General features: G+C 44.2%; 1 long non-coding RNA gene across 1 annotated transcript in view; it reads right to left on the bottom strand.

Annotated features, from left to right (window-relative positions):
• LOC112106997 overlaps window positions 1–19509 on the bottom strand; it is a 37276-nt gene that overhangs the window by 8446 nt on the left and 9321 nt on the right. Inside the window, exons 2-3 of the long non-coding RNA XR_003899772.1 lie at window positions 10398–10446; window positions 852–902 (exon numbers count right to left, since the gene is read on the bottom strand). This is a non-coding gene — a long non-coding RNA (uncharacterized LOC112106997). The remainder of the gene's footprint in view (window positions 1–851; window positions 903–10397; window positions 10447–19509) is intronic.

Genomic DNA, 19509 nt, shown 5'->3' with positions numbered 1-19509 from the left:
CCTCTCGAGGTCCCTTCCAGTCCTAGAATCTATGAATCTATGAATAAACCCACTCCTATCTGCAGACAAAGTGTAATACCCTAGTTCCACTAATAGCTGCTGGCTGCAATATGGTTCATGAGTCTTATCTAAGCAGAGGGAGAGAGCAGGTCCACGTTCTTGGCCAGACTGATCCCTGGTGTAACTCCACTGGAGTCACATTGCTTCTGTCTGTGTGAAACTGCCAAGGGGCAGACTGGAGATGCAGGGGACTACAGTTACTTTATTCAAGCTCCACCCACAACCCTAGACTCCTCCCCCATAGCGTCAGAGTAGATGTTTCTGCTAAAATGACCAGCTGTGAAATAGTTAATAATGTTGATTTTAATTTATCAACATATGACTTCCTCGTGAACACCCCACCCTCAGCTCTCCAGATTAAATGGTGACACCCCGCCCACACCCCCACATAAACCCAACTCACTGGGCTTTCAGTGGAGGCTCCAAATGGCCATTCTTGTGGGCTCACACTGATCCACGGGCCTCTCTCTCTGTCCTGTCGAAGTGGCTCAGAGCAGGTTACTGCTGCCCACAGACGAGAGAAGAGATCCCAGGATGTTGCCCTTCAGTGGTTGGCCCACAGAAAGGAGACGGGATCTACTGCAGCTTTCAGCTCGAGTGATAACAGTTTGGAATGGAAGAAACAGGCTTCTAGCCCTAGCTCCACAGAGTTATGTGTCTGATTTATGTGGTAACTGTGTCCATTGTCTTTACAGCACATGGGTGAGTTACAAGCAGGAAGTACTTTACTCGCCATCTTTAGCTCAGCTGAGTGGATGGAGCTATAGGAAGAGCTAACAGGAAACACTTACCAGGAGCCCTTCTAGATTTGATCAGCCTCAGACTGAACAGTCATTTCAGACCTGCAAGAACAAAACAAACAATAAGTGGCAGGACGGCAATTCGCATCAGCAGAAAGAGTAGAAAAAATACCCGGGGAAAGAATTTTGCTGGACAGCCCTAGAGGAGAGCTCCACTGAGCACACTTTGATTAGCTGAGAGTATTGTTTCCAGCTCCTAAGGGAGAGATTTTATTTGATATTTTGACCTAGTTCTTACTGAGTCTCAGAGCCATGACTTCAACACCAGTGCCTCAGTTCTGACCATACACTGGTGTAAATCCAGAGTTACGCCACTAACTGACCTCAGGGTGCTGACTCTGCATTTACACTGCTGCAACAGATCAGAAGCAAGGCCTGCTAGTGCACATACCTGCAAACAGCCAGCCATTATGGCTCAGCTTTTCAAAACCAGTAATTGCGTGTGGATGCTCAATTCCTGTTAATTTTAGTGCTAACTGGGTGTCCAAAACTTCTAGGTTGCCTTGTAAGTCTGAGTCCGTATGTCCAACCATAGCTTACCCACTGCCTGGACATTAGCACTTATTTCAGTGCTAGTCAGAACATCAGGGCTATCCCCTGCTCTGTTTGGGGAGCACTGCAAGATCTCTGATTTAAGTGCCACTAGGCCCAGGTGGAAGGGACTCAGAGTTCCCTGCTCTCAGTCCCTGTGAGATGGAATATTTGCATTTACTGTCTGTAACTCCTGTTTACTATGTCCTTAACGCAAACAGCCCAAGTTCCCAGCACTTCTGGCTATTCCCTACCCCCAGTATTCTTGCCAGCAAGTTAAAGAAGTATGGGCTGGATGAATGGACTACAAGGTAGATAGAAAGCTGGCTAGATCATCGGGCTCAATGGGTAGTGATCAATGGCTCCATATCTAGTTGGCAGCCGGTATCAAGCGGAGTGCCCCAAGGGTCGGTCCTGGGGCTGGCTTTGTTCAATATCTTCATTAATGATATGAAGGATGGCATGGATTGCACCCTCAGCGAGTCTTCAGATAACACTAAACTGAGAGGAGTGGTAGATACGCTGGAGGGTAGGGAAATCTGATGAGGTTCAGCTAGGACAAGTGCAGAGTCCTGCACTTAGGATGGAAGAATCCCATGCACTGCTACAGACTAGGGACCAAATGACTAGGCAGCAGTTCTGCAGAAAAGGACTTAGAGGTTACAGTGGATGAGAAGCTGGATATGAGTCAACAGTGTGCCCTTGTTGCCAAGAAGGCTAACGGCATTTTGGGCTGTATAAGTAGGAGCATTGCCAGCAGATTGAGGGACGTGATCATTCCCCTCTATTCGGCATTGGTGAGGCCTCATCTGGAGTACTGTGTCCAGCTTTGGGCCCCACACTACAAGAAGGATGTGGAAAAATTGGAAAGAGTCCAGCGGAGGGCAACAAAAATGGCGAGGGGGCTGGAGCACATGACTCCAGGAGAGGCTAAGGGAACTGGGATTGCTTAGTCTGCAGAAGACAAGAATGAGGGGGGATTTGATAGCTGCTTTCAACTACCTGAAAGGGGGTTCCAAAGAGGATGGATCTAGACTGTTCTCAGTGGTACCAGATGACAGAACAAGTTGCAGTGGGGGAGGTTTAGGTTGGATATTAGGAAAAACTTTTTCACTAGGAGGGTGGTGAAGTACTGGAATGGGTTACCTAGGGAGGTGGTGGAATCTCCTTCCTTAAAGGTTTTTAAGGTCAGGCTTGACAAAGCCCTGGCTGGGATGATTTAGTTGGGGGATTGGTCCTGCTTTGAGCAGGGGGTTGGACTAGATGACCTCCTGAAGTCCCTTCCAACCCTGATATTCTATGATTCTAAATCCTATTATAAACCATTTTAGATACTGTGAGCTAGCACATCGGGGTCTAAAATGGCTTCGAGTAGCAGAATTTGACTCCATCCACCTTGCAGAGCCAAACCACAGCTAAGCCATTTTAGTTGGCATCATACATGTATATATACACACAGAACGTACTCTCTATGTTACGAAATACACAGTATACACATTTTACATTATATGTATGTTCACATGTACATACACATACTTATTTATATCTACTTGTACTCTAACCTTACATGGGCGTAACCCCCACTGACGTCAAAGAAAGATGCACCTGTGTTAAAGCAGGTGGAATTGGGCCCAGGGTTTTATATACAGTATGTGTACATAGACACAAACACATGCACAATTTCATGCAAAAGAAGAGCACTAATTCAACATTCAATTTGAGAAATCATGCTCTTAAAAATCATGAAATGCTAAAAGTTTTTTATTATTAAGGGCAAAGAGCAAACTATCCCACTGTGTAGGAAAGATAGGAAGTATGGCAAGAGATCTTCAATGATATAAAACTCAAAAAAAGAGTCCTACAAAAAGTGGAGACTTGGTCAAATTACGAAGGATGAATATAAACAAATAACACAAGTATATAGGGAGAAAATTAGAAAAGCCAAGGCACAAAACGAGATCAAACTAGCCAGGGACATAAAAGGAAACAAGAAAACATTCTACAAATACATTAGAAGCAAGAGGAAGACCAACGACAGGGTAGGCCCGTTACTCAATGAGGGGGAAAGACAATAACAGAAAATGTGGAAATGGCAGTGGTGCTTAATGATCTCTTTGTTTCAGTTTTCACTAAGAAGGTTGGTGGTGATTGGACATCTAACATAGTGAATGCCAGTGAAAATGGTAGGATCAGAGTCTAAAATAGGGAAAGAAAAAGCCAAAAATTATTTAGACCAGTTACATGTCTTAAAATCACCAGGGCCTGATGAAATGCATCCTAAAATACTCAAGGAGCTGACTGAGGAGATATCTGAGCCATTAGCAATTATCTTTGAAAAGTCATGGAAGACGGGAGACATTCCAGAAGACTGGAAAAGGGCAGATATAGTGCCCATCTATAAAAAGGGAAATAAGGACAACCCGGGGAATTACAGACCAGTCAGTTTAACTTCTGTACCTGGAAAGATAATGGAGAAAATAATTAAGCAATCAATTTGCAAACACCTAGAAGATAATAATGTGATAAATAACAGTCAGCATGGATTTGTCAAGAACAAATCATGTCAAACAACTTGATAGCTTTCTTTGACAGGGTAACAAGCCTTGTGGAAGCGGTAGATGTGGTATATCTTGACTTTAGTAAGGCTTTTGGTACGGTCTCGCATAAAGAAACTAGGGAAATGCAATCTAGATGGAGCTACTATAAGGTGGGTGCATAACTGGTTGGAAAATCGTTCTCAGAGAGTAGTTATCAGTGGTTCACAGTCATGCTGGAAGGGCATAATGAGTGGGGTCCCACAGGGATCAGTTCTGGGTCCGGTTCTGTTCAATATCTTCATCAATGATTTAGATAATGGCATAGAGAGTACACTTACAAAGTTTGCAGAGGATACCAAGCTGGGAGTGGTTGCAAGTATCCTTTGGAGGATAGGATTAAAATTCAAAATGGTCTGGACAAACTGGAGAAATGATCTGAGGTAAATAGGATGAAATTCAATAAGGACAAATGCAAAGTACTCCACTTAGAAAGGAACAATCGGTTGCACACATACAAATTGGGAAATGACTGCCTAGGAAGAAGTACTGCGGAAAGGGAACTGGGGGTCATAGTGGATCACAAGCTAAATATGAGGCAACAGTGTAACGGTGTTGCAAAAAAAGCAAACATCATTCTGGGATGTATTAGCAGGAGTATTGTAAGCAAGACACGAGAAGTAATTCTTCCACTCTACTCCATGTTGATTAGGCCTCAACTGGAGTATTGTGTCCAGTTCTGGGCGCCACATTTCGGGAAAGATGTGGACAAATTGGAGGAATTCCAGAGAAGAGCAACAAAAATGATTAAAGGTCTAGAAAACATGACCTATGAGGGAAGATTGAAAAAACTGGGTTTATTTAGTCTGGAGAAGAGAAGACTGAGAGGGGCCATGATAACATTTTCAAGTACATTAAAGGTTGTTACAAGGAGGAGGGAGAAAAATTGTTCTTCTTAACCTCTGAGGATGGGACAAGAAGCAATAGACTTAAATTGCAGCAAGGGCAGTTTAGGTTGGACATTAGGAAAAACTTCCTAGGCAATTTATTCCAGTGCTTAATGACAGTTAGGGAGGTTGTGGAATCTCCATCATTGTCCAACCTGCTCTTAAAAATCCCCAAACACCTGTCAGTGATGGTCTAGATAATACTTAGTCCTGCCATGAGTGCAGGGGACTGGACTAGATGACCTCTCGAGGTCCCTTCCAGTTCTATGATTCTAAGTTAAGACTGAATGCTCCTATATGTATATACATTAACAATGAGCTGTAAAAAAAACAACCATGCACCTTTTATGGTTTCATAATACACTAACCAGGCCTCAACTTTTTTTTTTTTTTAATTCTCCCCTAAACTCCTTTTTAAAAAACCATTAGAAATATCTGCTCTTTACTTCCCTGATTTCCTGGAAATCCAGTTAGACAATCATATGGCAATAGGCTGAAACCTGAGTTGTCGCTTTCACAACCCTCATTAGATGGGCTGGGATGTTGAGCCTCAGGTCAATATTTTAAGGGGTAGGAAAACTGCAGATGAGGTTTGACCCTCTTGAGATGTCATTATCCATCTTCAGTTCTCCATCTTTATTATTATTTGGTTTCAGTTGCGATTCCATTATGTCTCTATGAAGGCACACAGCCACATTTCTTTTTCTTTTTCAGTTTGCCTTAAAAGTATAGTCTCTCTTTATACCATGGTAGAAAAGAATCCATACAATATAGTGCAGCATATCTAATACAGAACACAGACTACTGTAGAATTTGACACAACACATACACCATGGTGTACTACTATGTAATACAGACTCTGTGCCAGAGTTAGACCTCAGCTACACTGCTGTAAATCCAGAGTCAGTTTGTTGGAGTGGCTCTAGCTTTACACTGGCATTACTAAGGGCTGGTCTATACTACCACTTAAGTCGATGTAACTTACATCGCTCAGGGGTGTGAAAAATACACCCCCCAGAACGATGCAAGGTACATCGTTTTAAACGCTGTCCACACCGGCGCTATGTCAGCGAGAGACACCCTCCCACCAACATAGCTTACATCTCACACGGAGGTGGAATAATTATGCCAATGGGAGAACGCTCTCCCATTGACATAGCAGGTCTTCACCAGACGCGGTGCAGCTGCACTGATGTAGCGCGGTAGTGTTGACTTGCCCTGAGAAAGGAGAACTTGTTTTTTTAAAGAAAAGCCAGTCAGCAGAATGAATGATCAGAGTCAAGTGACATGTTTCTTGGTGTAGTAACCAGCTGGGGTCATTGATAATTAGCTGTCTTCACTGTCCCAAAGAAGGTAGAAAATGGTCCCCTCCTCAAGTTTTCTATCCCAGTCTTAGCAGGTATTGGCAAGAACTATGCTAGAAGCTCATCCCACTTGGAGTAGGCCATCCAATATGGCCTTAGGTGTCCTCCCTAACCATGAAGAGAATACATTATATGCTGTACATATGGGACGGATGACAGATTGCACTGTACGTTCTGCCAGTGCCCAATCTTCAGGCTGTTACCCTTTCAATTGATCTCCATTTCCTCGGTTACCCACTGCTGCCTACTGTAATGCCTGTTGAGGCTGCAGCAGCATCCATGCTGCTGTGAGCTCCCTTGCAAGCAGTTATTCTTTTAGAAGCTTTGTCTCCTTTCTGCTATTCAGACAGAAAGAACTGGCCGAGCTTAGCAGAAATGGAAAATCCAGAAGAGCAAATAAAAAGCTTATCTGAAGAGCCAAAGATCACTGAGGGCATGGCTACACTTGCAGATGTAAAGCGCCGGGAGTTAAACCAGCCCTCAGAGACCGCAGCAGGGAAAGTGCTGCCATGTGTTTACACTGTCAGCTGCAAGCGCAGAGGCATGGCCACATTAGCAGCTCTTGCAACGCCACAGAGAGCAGTGCATTGTGGTAGCTATCCCAGTGTGCAAGTGGCTGCAGCATGCTTTTCAAATGGCGGGGGGGGGGAGTGTGACAGGGATTGTATTGTGTGTATGTGGGGGGAGAGAGAGTGTGTTTTAGGGGGAAGAGAGTGTGTCAGCATGCTGTCTTGTAAGTTCAGACAGCAGCAGGGGGAAACCCCGACATTAGCTCCCCCCCTCACACACACACACGCCTGCCTCGGCAGCAGCAGCATTCCACAGTAATGGTTTCCTTTGTCCCGGAGCAGATAAGCATGCTGGCTGTCAGAAATAGAGCTTTGAAAGGGGCGGCCTGCAGCTGAGTTCAAAACAATGACAAGAGTGGCCACTTGACTTCAAGGGATTATGGGACGTTACCGGAGGCCAATCACAGCGCAGTAATGCAACACATCATCCACACTGACACCTGGGCGTTTCAGCCAGTACGCAGCAAGCTCTATGCTTCTCGTGGAGGTGTATTACCAGGAGTGGTCCAGCTGCAGAGTCCAGGCGCTCTAAGTGCCTTGCCAGTGTGGACACCTCAGGAGCACCCGGGACTGATTTAATGAGCTCTAACTTGCAAGTGTAACCAAGGCTTGAGCCAAAAGCACACCCAGGATGAACTGTCTTTACCATTGATCCTCACAGTGGCTCCTGGGAATGGTCTGGTGCTGTCTTCTCACATACAGCTCTGTGTTTGCTGTCTCCTGCACTGCTTGTTCTGGAAGCAGGACATAGAAAAATATCTCTCTCTGTTTGATAAGATCTGAGACTGCCTTGCAGTACCAGCTCTTGATCAGGTTAACCACTGATGGAGGCTAGGACTTGAACTTCTGTCTTCCCTGCTGCTTATGAGTCCTGCATCTGACACAAAGCTCCTGCAAGCCTATAAAACAGCCCTGAGGTTTCCTTCAGTTGGAAATGCCTTTATCATTTCAAAACTTTTTTATTTTAATTCAGCATTTATTTTTGGTGCTGTATGAAGTGACTGTGAACAGTGACCTTTTGGAGAGCATTACACTCCAGCAGCACAAGAGAACATAGCACTCTCATCCCTCCAACATCAAGGAGGGGTCTCTAAGGACAGGACTGTGACCAGACCCATGGAGCTATGAAAGGTAGCATTAGAGGGTTCCAGGCAAAATCATAATCCTTGTGCTCCTAAAGCACAGGGCAAGAGCCTACAGTGGCACTGGTCTCCAAAAGTGGGTGGGAGCTATGGATCTGTCCCCTCTCCTGTGCCACTTTGGCCAGCACAGCTGGTCCTACACCAGGTAAAGGGAGCATGTCACACCCTTTCAGCAGGTGCAGCAAGGACTGTGCTTACCCTCCACTCCCCAGAGCTAAGGGAAGCACTTGAACTTGTTTCCAGGAGCTCCTTTTAGGGCCATGCCACCCTCAATGCAGGGCTGTGCCCGAACGGCACAAGACAGACCAAGATGAGGGATATGGCCAAAACCAAAGATAATGAGCAGAGGAGGAAACGCTGTGGGTTCCTTTTCTTCAACATGTACAGTACAAACTTCTGTAGAGAGCTGATCGAATAACATTCCCTGGATGCATAATTCGGCAGATCTGGGCTTTTATGTGAAGCCATGGTGCATCATTCATCGGCATTCAACCGACGTCACAAATGAATGAATGGCCATCTATGGAGCATTTATGTTGTGTCTAGTACTGGTACTGACTATCTAAGCTTCGAAATTGGCCATCCAGGTCACTCGTGGTATGACGCATCTATTCACAGTCAAAAGCGTGTATGTGCAGTTGACCGCAAACATACAATGCCAAAGAGGTGTATTTGATAAAGCTGGGAGACATTTTTTCTGCCAAGACGTAATTCTGACAAACAAGGCTTTTGGTCAAAAACAATTTTTGTGTGGAAAAAATTATTTTCAAACTATTCTGTTTTTTCATAGGAAAAAAATGGAAACCCAAACCTGAAAATTTTTACTGAATGATTTTCAGATTTTGGGAACCATACATTTTATCTGAAAATGGTTTTTGGTGTATCATTTTGGTTGAAAAATTCTCAGGAGACATTTGATGAAAACAAAAAACCCTCAAAATTTCCAGTGAAAAATTACTGGCATTTTTTGACCAGCTCCAGAATTCAGCCAGATCATACAAAACAGTTTCCCAGCTTTACGAACACTAATGGGCTGGGGTGTAGTGGAATTCTGCATCTGAAATGAGAGCTGATTTGTAAGGGGAAAGAGTAATTTGATGAAATTTGATAAAATGAATGACATGAATCAGGTAAAGCACACATGTACATATGGGGAAGGCACTCACATCCTGGATTAGCAGAATCATGTGTCAGGGGCTTTATATAGTCCCATACCCCTATGTAGGACTGGCTTGACATGAGTAATTAAATATGGAGGAGGCCTCATATCTTGGGAGACAGGATTAGGTGGGTAAATGGATAAGCAGGCTGGAAACAGAACGTCTGAGCTTGCTAAAATAAGAGGGAGAACACCCTGGGAACTATTTACTAAGAACAAGATAACAATGGGGAAAGAGAAGTCAGGAGTGTAAAGAGTAAAGTTGAATATGGACAGCACGTGGGCAGAGCTTGCTATGCAGGGATAGGTTCCTGCAAAGTAACCAAGCCAATCCCCAAAGGAATAATGCAATATATAGTGAATATAATGTATATAATGGAAGGGAGTTTCTGTATAACTTTGGATATGTGGTATAACCTGTGCCCACCCCCACATCTCAGTCTGATCAACTCAGCATAGCTTGAGGTATGCCAAATAAAGGACCCTGAGTGACGAGACCGGTGTCAAACAAAGTTCTTGGGGAACCAAGTGGACAAGGTCTCAGAGGTACCCCAACATAGTGGTGCCATGACAGATCAGATCCATTCATCTGAAGCAGGTAACACATGGTTTATTATACTTGGAGCTTTACTGTCAAGGATTGCAACCCAACAGGTTAGCAATGGCACTGGAAGGGTTTACATTTAAGAATGTTTCCAGGGCACTAAAGAAGTAAGTTAAATCTAAGGGCAGACCCTAGGGACTCCCCAGAGAAATATCAGAACAACATTGGAACCAGCTGAAAAAGGAACTCCAATGGATAGTGCTGACTCCAGTGGCTGACTGCAGGCTCAGACCAGCTGCATGGCTGGATGGCTGCAGCTGGGTGCAGTGTGATGGATGGCATTAAATGGGGGAAGAGGAAGCCCAGACTTAGTTTTAGGATTCCCACTTCAATCTACCACTTTCTGGAGTCACTGCATCCAGACGGTGAATGTTCCCTCCCTTAACACACCCCAACTACGCTAACACAGCCAGGACTCCCCTACACTCAAACTCTTGCATTTCCTCCCTCTGGATTTACTTTCTCTCCAGGGAAATCTCCATTTGGTTAGCAGGTTATACACTAGATGGGAACCCTGGACTCCGGGAGTGAACTAAGAAGAAATCACAATCCATTGCTGGGTGCTCACTGTGCTGCAGAAAGCAAAGCTAAGTGTATTTGGTCTGTTGCTCCATTCAGCACGTGACAGATGAAATTACTCCAGTGAGCTCTGTGATGTCTGTGATCCCACTGATCAGCCCAACTCACCAATCTCATCCACGATATTCCCAGGGCCTCCAGGATGAGTTGCTTTCTCCTGTTTTAAAACAAACACACAGCAAAAACAAAAGAAACATCAATACTGCAGCCTTCTGTCCAGGACAGAATTAACTTCCTCTCCCTGAAACAGCTAACCTCAGATGGGTGCTCCCTGACCTGATTCTTTATTCTGAGAGAGGCAGTAATAGGCGCCTAAGATTTCATGGCCACAATTATAATAAACACAATGGGTACCTCTACACTGTGATAAACAACCCACAGCACCGTGTCTCAGAGCCCAGCTCAGCTGACTCGGACTCCCAGGGCTTGGGCTGTAGGGCTATAAAGAGCAGTTTAGACATTCAGGCTTGGGCTTCCCCTTGCCCAAACGTCTACACTGTAATTTTATAGCCCTGAAGTCCGAGCCTCGCGAGCCTGAGTCAGCTGGCCCAGGCCAGCTGCAGGTCTTTTACTGCAGTGTAGACACACCCTATGGCTGCAGCAGCAGTGGGGCTAGAATTCATATCCTTCTGCTCCAAAAGCACAGACCGCTACCACTTCAGCTAAAGGAAAATCTCCTTTACCTTTAGCAGTATTAGGGCTATGCCACACAGTCACCTGGTTCCAGTCCATCAAGTAGAGGATACACTATAAGCCTATGACATTTTTTTTAAATACAAAACAGTGACACTATTTCGTGCATCTGCCAGTGTGAGCCTGAAAAACACCACCACCATGAAACAAAGGGACTGGAGGGAGGTTAGTAGTGGAGCTCCTCTAAGATTGGTCTTGGGCCCAACCTTATTCAATATTTTTATTAATGGTCTTGGCACAAAATGTAAGTGTTCTAATGAAATTAGCTGATGAGACAAAGCTGGGAGGCATCGTCAATACAGAGGAGGATTGGAACATTATACAGAAAAATCTGGATGACACTGAACACCAGAGATACAGAAACAGGATGACTTTCAATAGTACAAAGTGCAAGGTCATGCACATGGGGTCTAATAATAAGAATTTCTGCTACAAGTTGGGGGCTCATCCACTGGAATTGACACAGGAAGAGAGAGACCTAGGTATGTGGGTCCACCATAGGATGACAATGAGCCACCAATGTGATGTGACTGTGAAAAAGGCAAACACAATCCTAGGATGCATCAGACATGGCATTTCCAGAAGAGATAGAGAAGTGTTAATGCCTTTGTACAATAAGACCTTATCTGGAATAATGTGTACAGTTCTGGTCACCCATGTTCAAGAAAGATTAATTTAAACTGGAGTAGGTACAGAGAAGAGCTACTAGGATGATCAGGGGAATGGAAGGCCTGTCTTCTGAGAGGAGACTGGAAGAGCTTGGCTTGGTTAGTCTAGCAAAAAGAAGGCTGAGAGGGGATATGATTGCACTACAAAATACATTGGGGGATAAATACCAGGGAGGGTGAAGGCTATTTAAGCTATAGGACAATGTTAGCACAAAACTAAATGGCTATAAACTGGCCATGAACAAATCCAGGCTGGACATTAGAAGAAGGTTTCTAACCATCAAAGAGGTGCGCTTCTGGAACAGCCTCCCAATAGAAATTGTTGACAAATGTATGAGTGCAGTTGTATGACAGGATTGCTTGTGATGGTGCAGGTCAGGGCAGGGTTCAAAAGCCCTGGGGCTCGATTCCGCTTTATGGCTTATGATCCTAAAGCTCAAGTTTCAGAGTTTCAGCTGGCCACCTGGAGGGGTCAGGAAGGGATTCTCCCCCAATGTATTTGGAGATGGGGTTTTTTCTTCCTTTGAAGGAATCCATCCATCAGGGATGGCCATGGCTGGAGATGAGACATTGGGGGAGTGGGCCACAGCTCTGTGGTGATACTGAGCATTGTCTCTCTCAGGTGCTGGACTGGCAGGTTCTTGTTCATATGCTCAGAGTCTAACTGATTGCCATATGTGGGGTCAGAAAGGAATTTCCCCCTAGGTCAGATTGGCAGTAACCCTGGGGGTGAGGGGTGCGCCTTTCTCTGCAGCGTGTGGGTGCGGGTCACTTGCCAGGATCATATGGGTATATCTCTGTGATGTTCCCCTCTGGTGTTATCTGGATCAGTGATCTGCTAGGTCACTCCAATCCTTGACTCTGGGAGCCAGCCTCACCCTGCTCTGCTATGAGAACCCCCACTCCGGGGCTGTTCACGCACAGCCTCTGGCATGTAAGCTGCTCCTTGGATTGTGCAACCGAATGACACTAGCCAATACCTCCGGTCCCAGACACAACCCTAGGAACCTCCATCTTGCACTGCCCAATTATGCCCGCTGGACGCTGCAAGCTTATACAAGTTCATCAATTTAACAAAGAAATTGATATGTACCAGGCTTGTTATCCCAAGGGGAGCCTCCAACACTAAGTCCAGGAAAGTGGCAGGAATGGACAGAATATACTCCAAATTGCTGAAGAACCTTGGCCTGAAGGCAAGAAGTTGGCTGGCAGATTTCTTCAGCAACATCCACTCTTCTGGCATAATACCGAAAGAGTGGAAGGTAGCCAAGCTCATAGCTATTTTGAAGCCTGGAAAAGAACTTGGCCCAAAAAGCTACCAGCCCATCTTCCTCCTTAACAGTTGCTATAAACTGTTGGAGCAGCTCCTATTTCAAAGGTTACAGCCAACTCTGGAGCAACTGATCTCCAAAGAGCAGGCTGGATTTAGAACCGGTCACAACTGCTGTGGCCAGGTGCTGGCTTTAACCAGCTACATAGAATCTGGCTACCAGCGAAAATTAAAAACAGCAGCAGCATTCATTGATATTTCTTCTGCATATGATACTGTGTGGCACAAAGGTCTGCTGAAGTTATCATTAGCTCTCCCATGCCAATCAGTCATCAGACTCATCACCAAGATGTTGAGTAACAGAAGATTCACTGCACACCTTGGTGAGTCTTCTAGCAAATTATGGATATTGAACAATGGCCTCCCCACAGGGATCTGTTTTAATGCCTTCACTGTTCAATCTCTATAACAGTGACGTTCTGGTCACATCATCCCATAAATTCATCTATGTGGATGACATTGTGCTAACAATACAAGCGTCCTCTCTGAAGGCCACAGAAAAGGTCATGAACAATGAACTCTGGACACTTGAGACATATTTCAAAGCTTGGTGACTGAAATCCAACACTTTGAAAACACTTGTTTCTGCCTTCCACTTGAACAACCATGATGCCATGGTCTACCTCTTTTATGGTCTACCTCTTTTGCATGACCACAACCCATGGTACCTTGGAGCTACCATTGATTGGATGCTGAGCCATCACCAACAACTTGACAACACCACAAAGAAGATAAAGGATGAGGGTTAACATTATCCAGAAGTTTTCTGGCACATCCTGGGGATGTGATGCACACAAGCTTCGAACGTCAGTACAAGCCCAGGTTTTGTCAACAGTGGAGTATTGCATACCAGTTTGGTGCAACAGCTCCCACACCAATCTCATTGACACTGAAATGAATGCTGCACTCAGGATTGTTAATGATTTTCTTGCATTAATGCTAATACTAAAGCTCCTACTTTAGGCAGGCATCACACTAGCTAACATCAGGTGAGATGTTGCAGTGGTCTGGAAGTTAAACAAGATTCTGGCCACTCCGGAACTGCCAATACACCAAGACCTCAATTCACTGTCACTCTCCTGACTCATATCCAGGAAGCTTGCTGGATCAACATGTCAATGCCACAGGCCAACAGAAAGGATGCTAGAACTTGCTGGCTCAAATTGTGGTCTGGTCCCAAACAAAGACCTCATTGAAAACCCAACAAAAGAAATCCCAGGGTTCTGTCTTCCCTGTAGGCAGTGGACTGCACTAAACTGCGTTCAGACAATGTATGGAAGGTGTGGCTATCTCCTTCATTAATAGAAAAATTAAAGAATCACCAAATTGTGACAGTGGTGAGGTACAAACCATGCAACATCACAGATAACTGCCCCATTCACGCTTACCATGGTGGTAAAAGTGGGATCCACCAAGCTCGTCCAGAAGCATGAGAATGGCTTTTGAATCTTAAGATTCAATTAAGATTCCCAGCCTACTGCTTTTCCATTGTCACATGAAAGAAGAAGAAGAAGAAGAAGTGGAAACTCACTGATTCTGTGACCCCTAACGCACTGGTTCTTGAGGACTTGTGGGTTTAGTATTTGGAATAATAATAGGTGTGATATTTGAGAGTCTGTGAAGTGGAATGTAAATTTAAAAATTAAGAAAAAACAGAAACAGTAGTGATAAAAATAAAAATATATATATAAAAACTAGGCTGAGGTTTAAAAAATAAAAATTAAGATAAAAGGAGTTTAAATTAAAAAAAACAAACAAAAACTCTACTTCCTCTCTCCCCCCCAAAAGGAAAAAGCTAACAACAACATGATGTAATTGAATCAATTGCACACCAATGCACATGGCTGGATCATATAACTGCCTACACTACTGCGGTAAGTAACTGAAGTCAACGTAGCTTAGGTCGACTTACCGCAGTGTCTAAACCCCACTGTGTCGACAGGAGACGCTCTCCCGTCAACTTACCTTATGCTTCTCAGGGAGCTGGAGTACCGGAGTCAACCAGAGAGTGCTCGGCCATCGACTTAGCGGGTCTTCACCAGACCCGCTAAATCGACACCTGCTGCATTGATCTCAGATCTACCTGTAAGTGTAGACATGGTCTTAGTACTGTCAACATCATTTTCCCTATTGTTCCCTTACTTGTTGCATCTTATTTTAATTTACAGTGTAAGCACTTCAGAACAGGGGCTGTGCCTTTCTATATGCCTGCACAGAGTCTAGCACAGTAGAGCCCCAGTCAATAGTAGGCAGTAACATAATATGAACAATTACAATAATTATTAAGAACATAAGAATGGCCATACTGGGTCAGCGCAATGGTCCATCTAGCCCAGTACAGTGGCCAATGTCAGGTGCTTTAGAGGGAATGAACAGAACAGGCAATCATCAAGTGATCTATCCCGTAGCCCATTCCCAGCTTCTGGCAAACAGAGACTAGGGACACTCGGAGCATGGGGTTGCAACCCTGACCATCCTGGCTAATAGCCATAGATGGACCTGTCCTCCATGAATTTATCTAGTTCTTTTATAGTTTTGGTCTTCACCACATCCCCTGCCAACAAGTTCCACAGGTTGACTGTGCATTGGAATCTAAATCTGCATTGCCCATAAAAAGAGTCCATAATACAATCATATAAGTTGGATTTTAAACATAAAATCCTCTCTGGGTTTCCCACTGTGTTCTGCTTCTGTATCACTCTTGCTTAGACTGCAATAGGTAGTGTGGCCTTTGAGAACTGGACTAGGACTCAGGAGTCCTGGATTCTATTTGTAGGTCTACCACTGGCCTGCTGGGTGACCTGGTTGAGTCACTTCACCTTTTTTACATCCCCATCTGTAGATGCTGACATCCGTTGTTAAGTGCTTTCAGATCTACTGATAAAAAGTGGTAGGTATTTATCTGGGGCAAGGACTATCTTTACTGGACGTTCTGTATGATGCTGAGCCCCTTGATGATAATATGTTGAAATTAGATATATTTTTGTCCTTATGGACCAACTCCATCCTAATATCCGTGGATTTGCCACCAGTCCTGCCACCTACTTTCTGAAGCCTTTAACAGCTTGTGGCTCTTTTGGTAAGAGCTCCTGGGGAGGGAGGACTCCTCGACAGCAGGCACTCAATGTCACTCTCTAGCTGTAACAGGAATCTCACATGAACCCCCTTAGTTTCATTTGTTTTGAAGGGCTGCTCTGACTAACTGGGCTTCTTTGAACATGCCTTGGCGCTGGAGTCTTTACTTATCGTTAGCCCAGAAAACATGCACTGCCAATCTGGAACTGACCGTTTGGATGGGGAAAACACAGTTCAATTTCCCATCCCTTCTAAATGTCTCGAAGGGGCTCCTAAAGTAGGTGTTGCTGTTGGCATCGGCCTCTCCTGCCAGGTACCCACTGACCATCTCCTCCTGCTAGATGGATCTCTTGATCTCTCCCCGTCACTCATACTGCGGTAGCGGCAGGTAGGTAAGAACCTACAAAGATCAAACAATAAGATGAAAGTCTGATGTAGAAGGTTGGCTTGCCCTGGACCCAGTGTGCTGCTCTATAGCATACAGAGATGGAAGTTTTTATAACAAATTAATCAACCAGTGGGAGATACTGAACAAAGAGAGGAAAAATATAGCACAGGTGGTAAAATTACAGCTGATTATCTCTCCCTAGTTGCACTTCCAGAAGCCCTGTCATTGGCAGAGACATGGCATGACATTAATTTGACCTTTTGGGTTCAAGGCTTCCAAGGGCTCCAGCATATCATATTAGATCATATTGGTATAGCCTTACATTCCTGTGGGGGCCTGAGTGTAACTAAATATTGCCCATGTTGAGCAGTGGCATGTGACATCAGCCTTCCCTGCAAGAGCAGGAGTCTAAGATTCCTTCTTCACTGCTCACAGAATGTGTGCTACAGCTCAGCCAATGGCCCTCGGACAGTGTGTTATTACAGCACACAGGGATGGCATGTTGCTTGGAACAAGCGTAAAGCAAGACCTGGCTTTCAGATCAGCTGCAAATGCACCCAGGGTTTTCACCAGTGACTTTGCTGATGTGTTACAAATTTAGAGCTGATTTAGGCATTTTAGAAACAAGCAGAAGGAGCAGTCTGGAGGTGGGAAGTGAGCAGTCTTTCAAAGAGCAAAGTTTTAACAGAAGCATTCAAGTGGCTGAAGTATGGGACGAATGGCCAAAAACATGGACAGCATTAATTCCAGAACACTAACTCCAGATGGATGCAAATGCTTATTGAGGAAGGAGAGTAATGCCAGCTGAAAGGCACAGGCTTACCACCTGCTTGAAAAGAACCTTCTCACATGTCTGCTGCCTAATGAATCTTACTCTAGTTCTGTAATTGCTCTTCTATGGCTCTGCCCCAACAGATTATTTTCCCCATCTCCCTCTATGACAGTGTGCTATTTCAGGACCCTCTCTACTCCATCATCAGTTTTCACTGGCACTTCAGCTACCTAGAACCTGAAGAAAGATATACGATTAGCTGTAAATCGGTCACTATGAGCACTGACATAAACACTTCATTATTATGTTTTGGCTAGCTGGCTGCTGTGCTAGATTCCATTCCAGTGCCCACAGTTAGAAGAGAACTTGAAGCCTGGTTTGTCAAAACTGGGTTAATTTTCATTGGCTGGCTGAAACAACCTGCTATCTTGGTTTGACCTAGAATTCACCTTATATGTTCTTTCAGACTGAAGACTCTCTTCCCATCAGGCAGAAATGCCAAGGTCTAAATGTCCAATACACCTGCTCAGTCCCTCATCAGTTCAGCCTATCAAACAGTCTATTTTTGACTGCTACAGCTCTTTCGGGGTGGAACTAAGTTCCAGTTTGATTCCAATTATGAGACAAAAGAATAGCATAAACAAGGCAATGTCTCTTTTCACCAAGAACAGGTAGAATAAATAGCTTGGGAGCTAAATCTGATAAGAAAGCTTAAGCCATACAGTTTCTTTCTTTCTTTGTGCACAACTGGGATAACTGCTATCCAGATTTACAAACAGGCTATCGGTTGATGGATCTGGTGACTAGCTCTTCTAAGATCTCATCTTTGGAATTTGCTTCCACCTATTGGACCATCATAGTTTGAATGTATTCACCTCTTAGGCAAAGCTGGCCTGTTCACTCACAATTTTGCCTAATGGGGAGATTGTGGGGAGTGTGTTGAGCTTTATTCTGTAGCTGAAGTCTATGTTGTCTGACATGTCAATCAGTGAGAATATATATGTGTTGTTTTGACTTTCTGTCCATGCATCTAAAGAGGGTGCAATAGGCCAATTTTATAACAAACAAAATAAAGTTAGCAGAGTACAGTAACCAGAACAAAATGAGCAGCATTTTTCACCACTGGAAAAACTGTGACCTGCATTTGATAATTAAGTTCAAAATTAAAAATTATGCCTTTTAAAAATAAAGGAAATTTGGTGCTTGTTTAAAAGTGCAAAGTCCGACAGCCCTGGAGGCTGAAATCCTCTGGGTAGCCACAAAAAGGTCTGTCATGGACAGTAACAGTCTCTATGCTATCTTACTCCTTGGGTTCCGCAAAGATTGTCCTCATCTCAGTTCATACCTTTGTGTGTGTTTGTGAAGACCTAGACTGAGATCATAAACAGTCACACAAGCATTGAATAGTGGGACAGCAAGAACCTTTAGTCACTATCAACCTAGTAGCTTCTGAAGCAGCAACCTAGAGGTAAAAGGTTCCCTATTGCCTCTACTCTAACCTCTGTGATATACACCCACCTGCTTTACTATACTTTTGTTATTGTTATTTACATCATTGGGAAAGGTTCTCTCAAAACTAAGAGCTGAAGAAGAGAGTTCCCCTCTGACACAGATGGCAAGGACATCAACTCTTGAGAACTATTACAGTGCCCAAAGGGCACCTCTGATTGTATTTGTAGCATAAGTACTTTGGGATATGGATCCACTAGGAGACACGAACGACCAATTTCTATCCTGCCTTAATGCTAATGTAACAATCACAAGAACTTTATTAGGCACAAGTTAGACAGTTTGTTAAAATTCTTCCTGCAATGTTAAAGCAGTATGAAACAAAAGGCAGAAAATTGGGGTGGGGGTGCTATTTCCTCCAGACCTGGACTGCTCTAGGACCTGATCCAAAGCCTGCTGAATTTACTGGAAAGTCTCCCTTAGAGCTGTGGATTGGGCCAATAGTGCTGATATTTCATGCTATGGGTCAGATTGCCCCCTGCCATGAGGAAACCAATGGATCCTGTGGGATGGGCAGCAAACTGCCTTGAGATTCTCCTTGTGGAGTATCCTGCACATGATGACGACTGCTCATAGCAATGCCAATTTGAATGTAACAGATTCTGCCCAAGAAATGCTTCCCATCCTGTGAGCTCCAATGACAGTACAATGAAAAGAAAATGTCACCCAGTTTTTTTTTTTAAAACAAGAGAAGAACAATCCTTTAGAAGAAACAAAGATGGAGACATCCTGTGCTTTGTACTGAAAGTCCTGGTTCTCTCATTATATTCCTATATGAATTTTTA

Source organism: Terrapene carolina, unplaced genomic scaffold (genome assembly GCF_002925995.2).
Source record: "Terrapene carolina triunguis isolate 2854851 unplaced genomic scaffold, T_m_triunguis-2.0 Scaffold67, whole genome shotgun sequence".
Lineage (NCBI taxonomy): Eukaryota > Metazoa > Chordata > Testudines > Emydidae > Terrapene > Terrapene triunguis.
The sequence above is the reverse complement of the archived record's forward strand: the minus strand, read 5'-3'. Positions and strand labels throughout refer to the sequence as shown.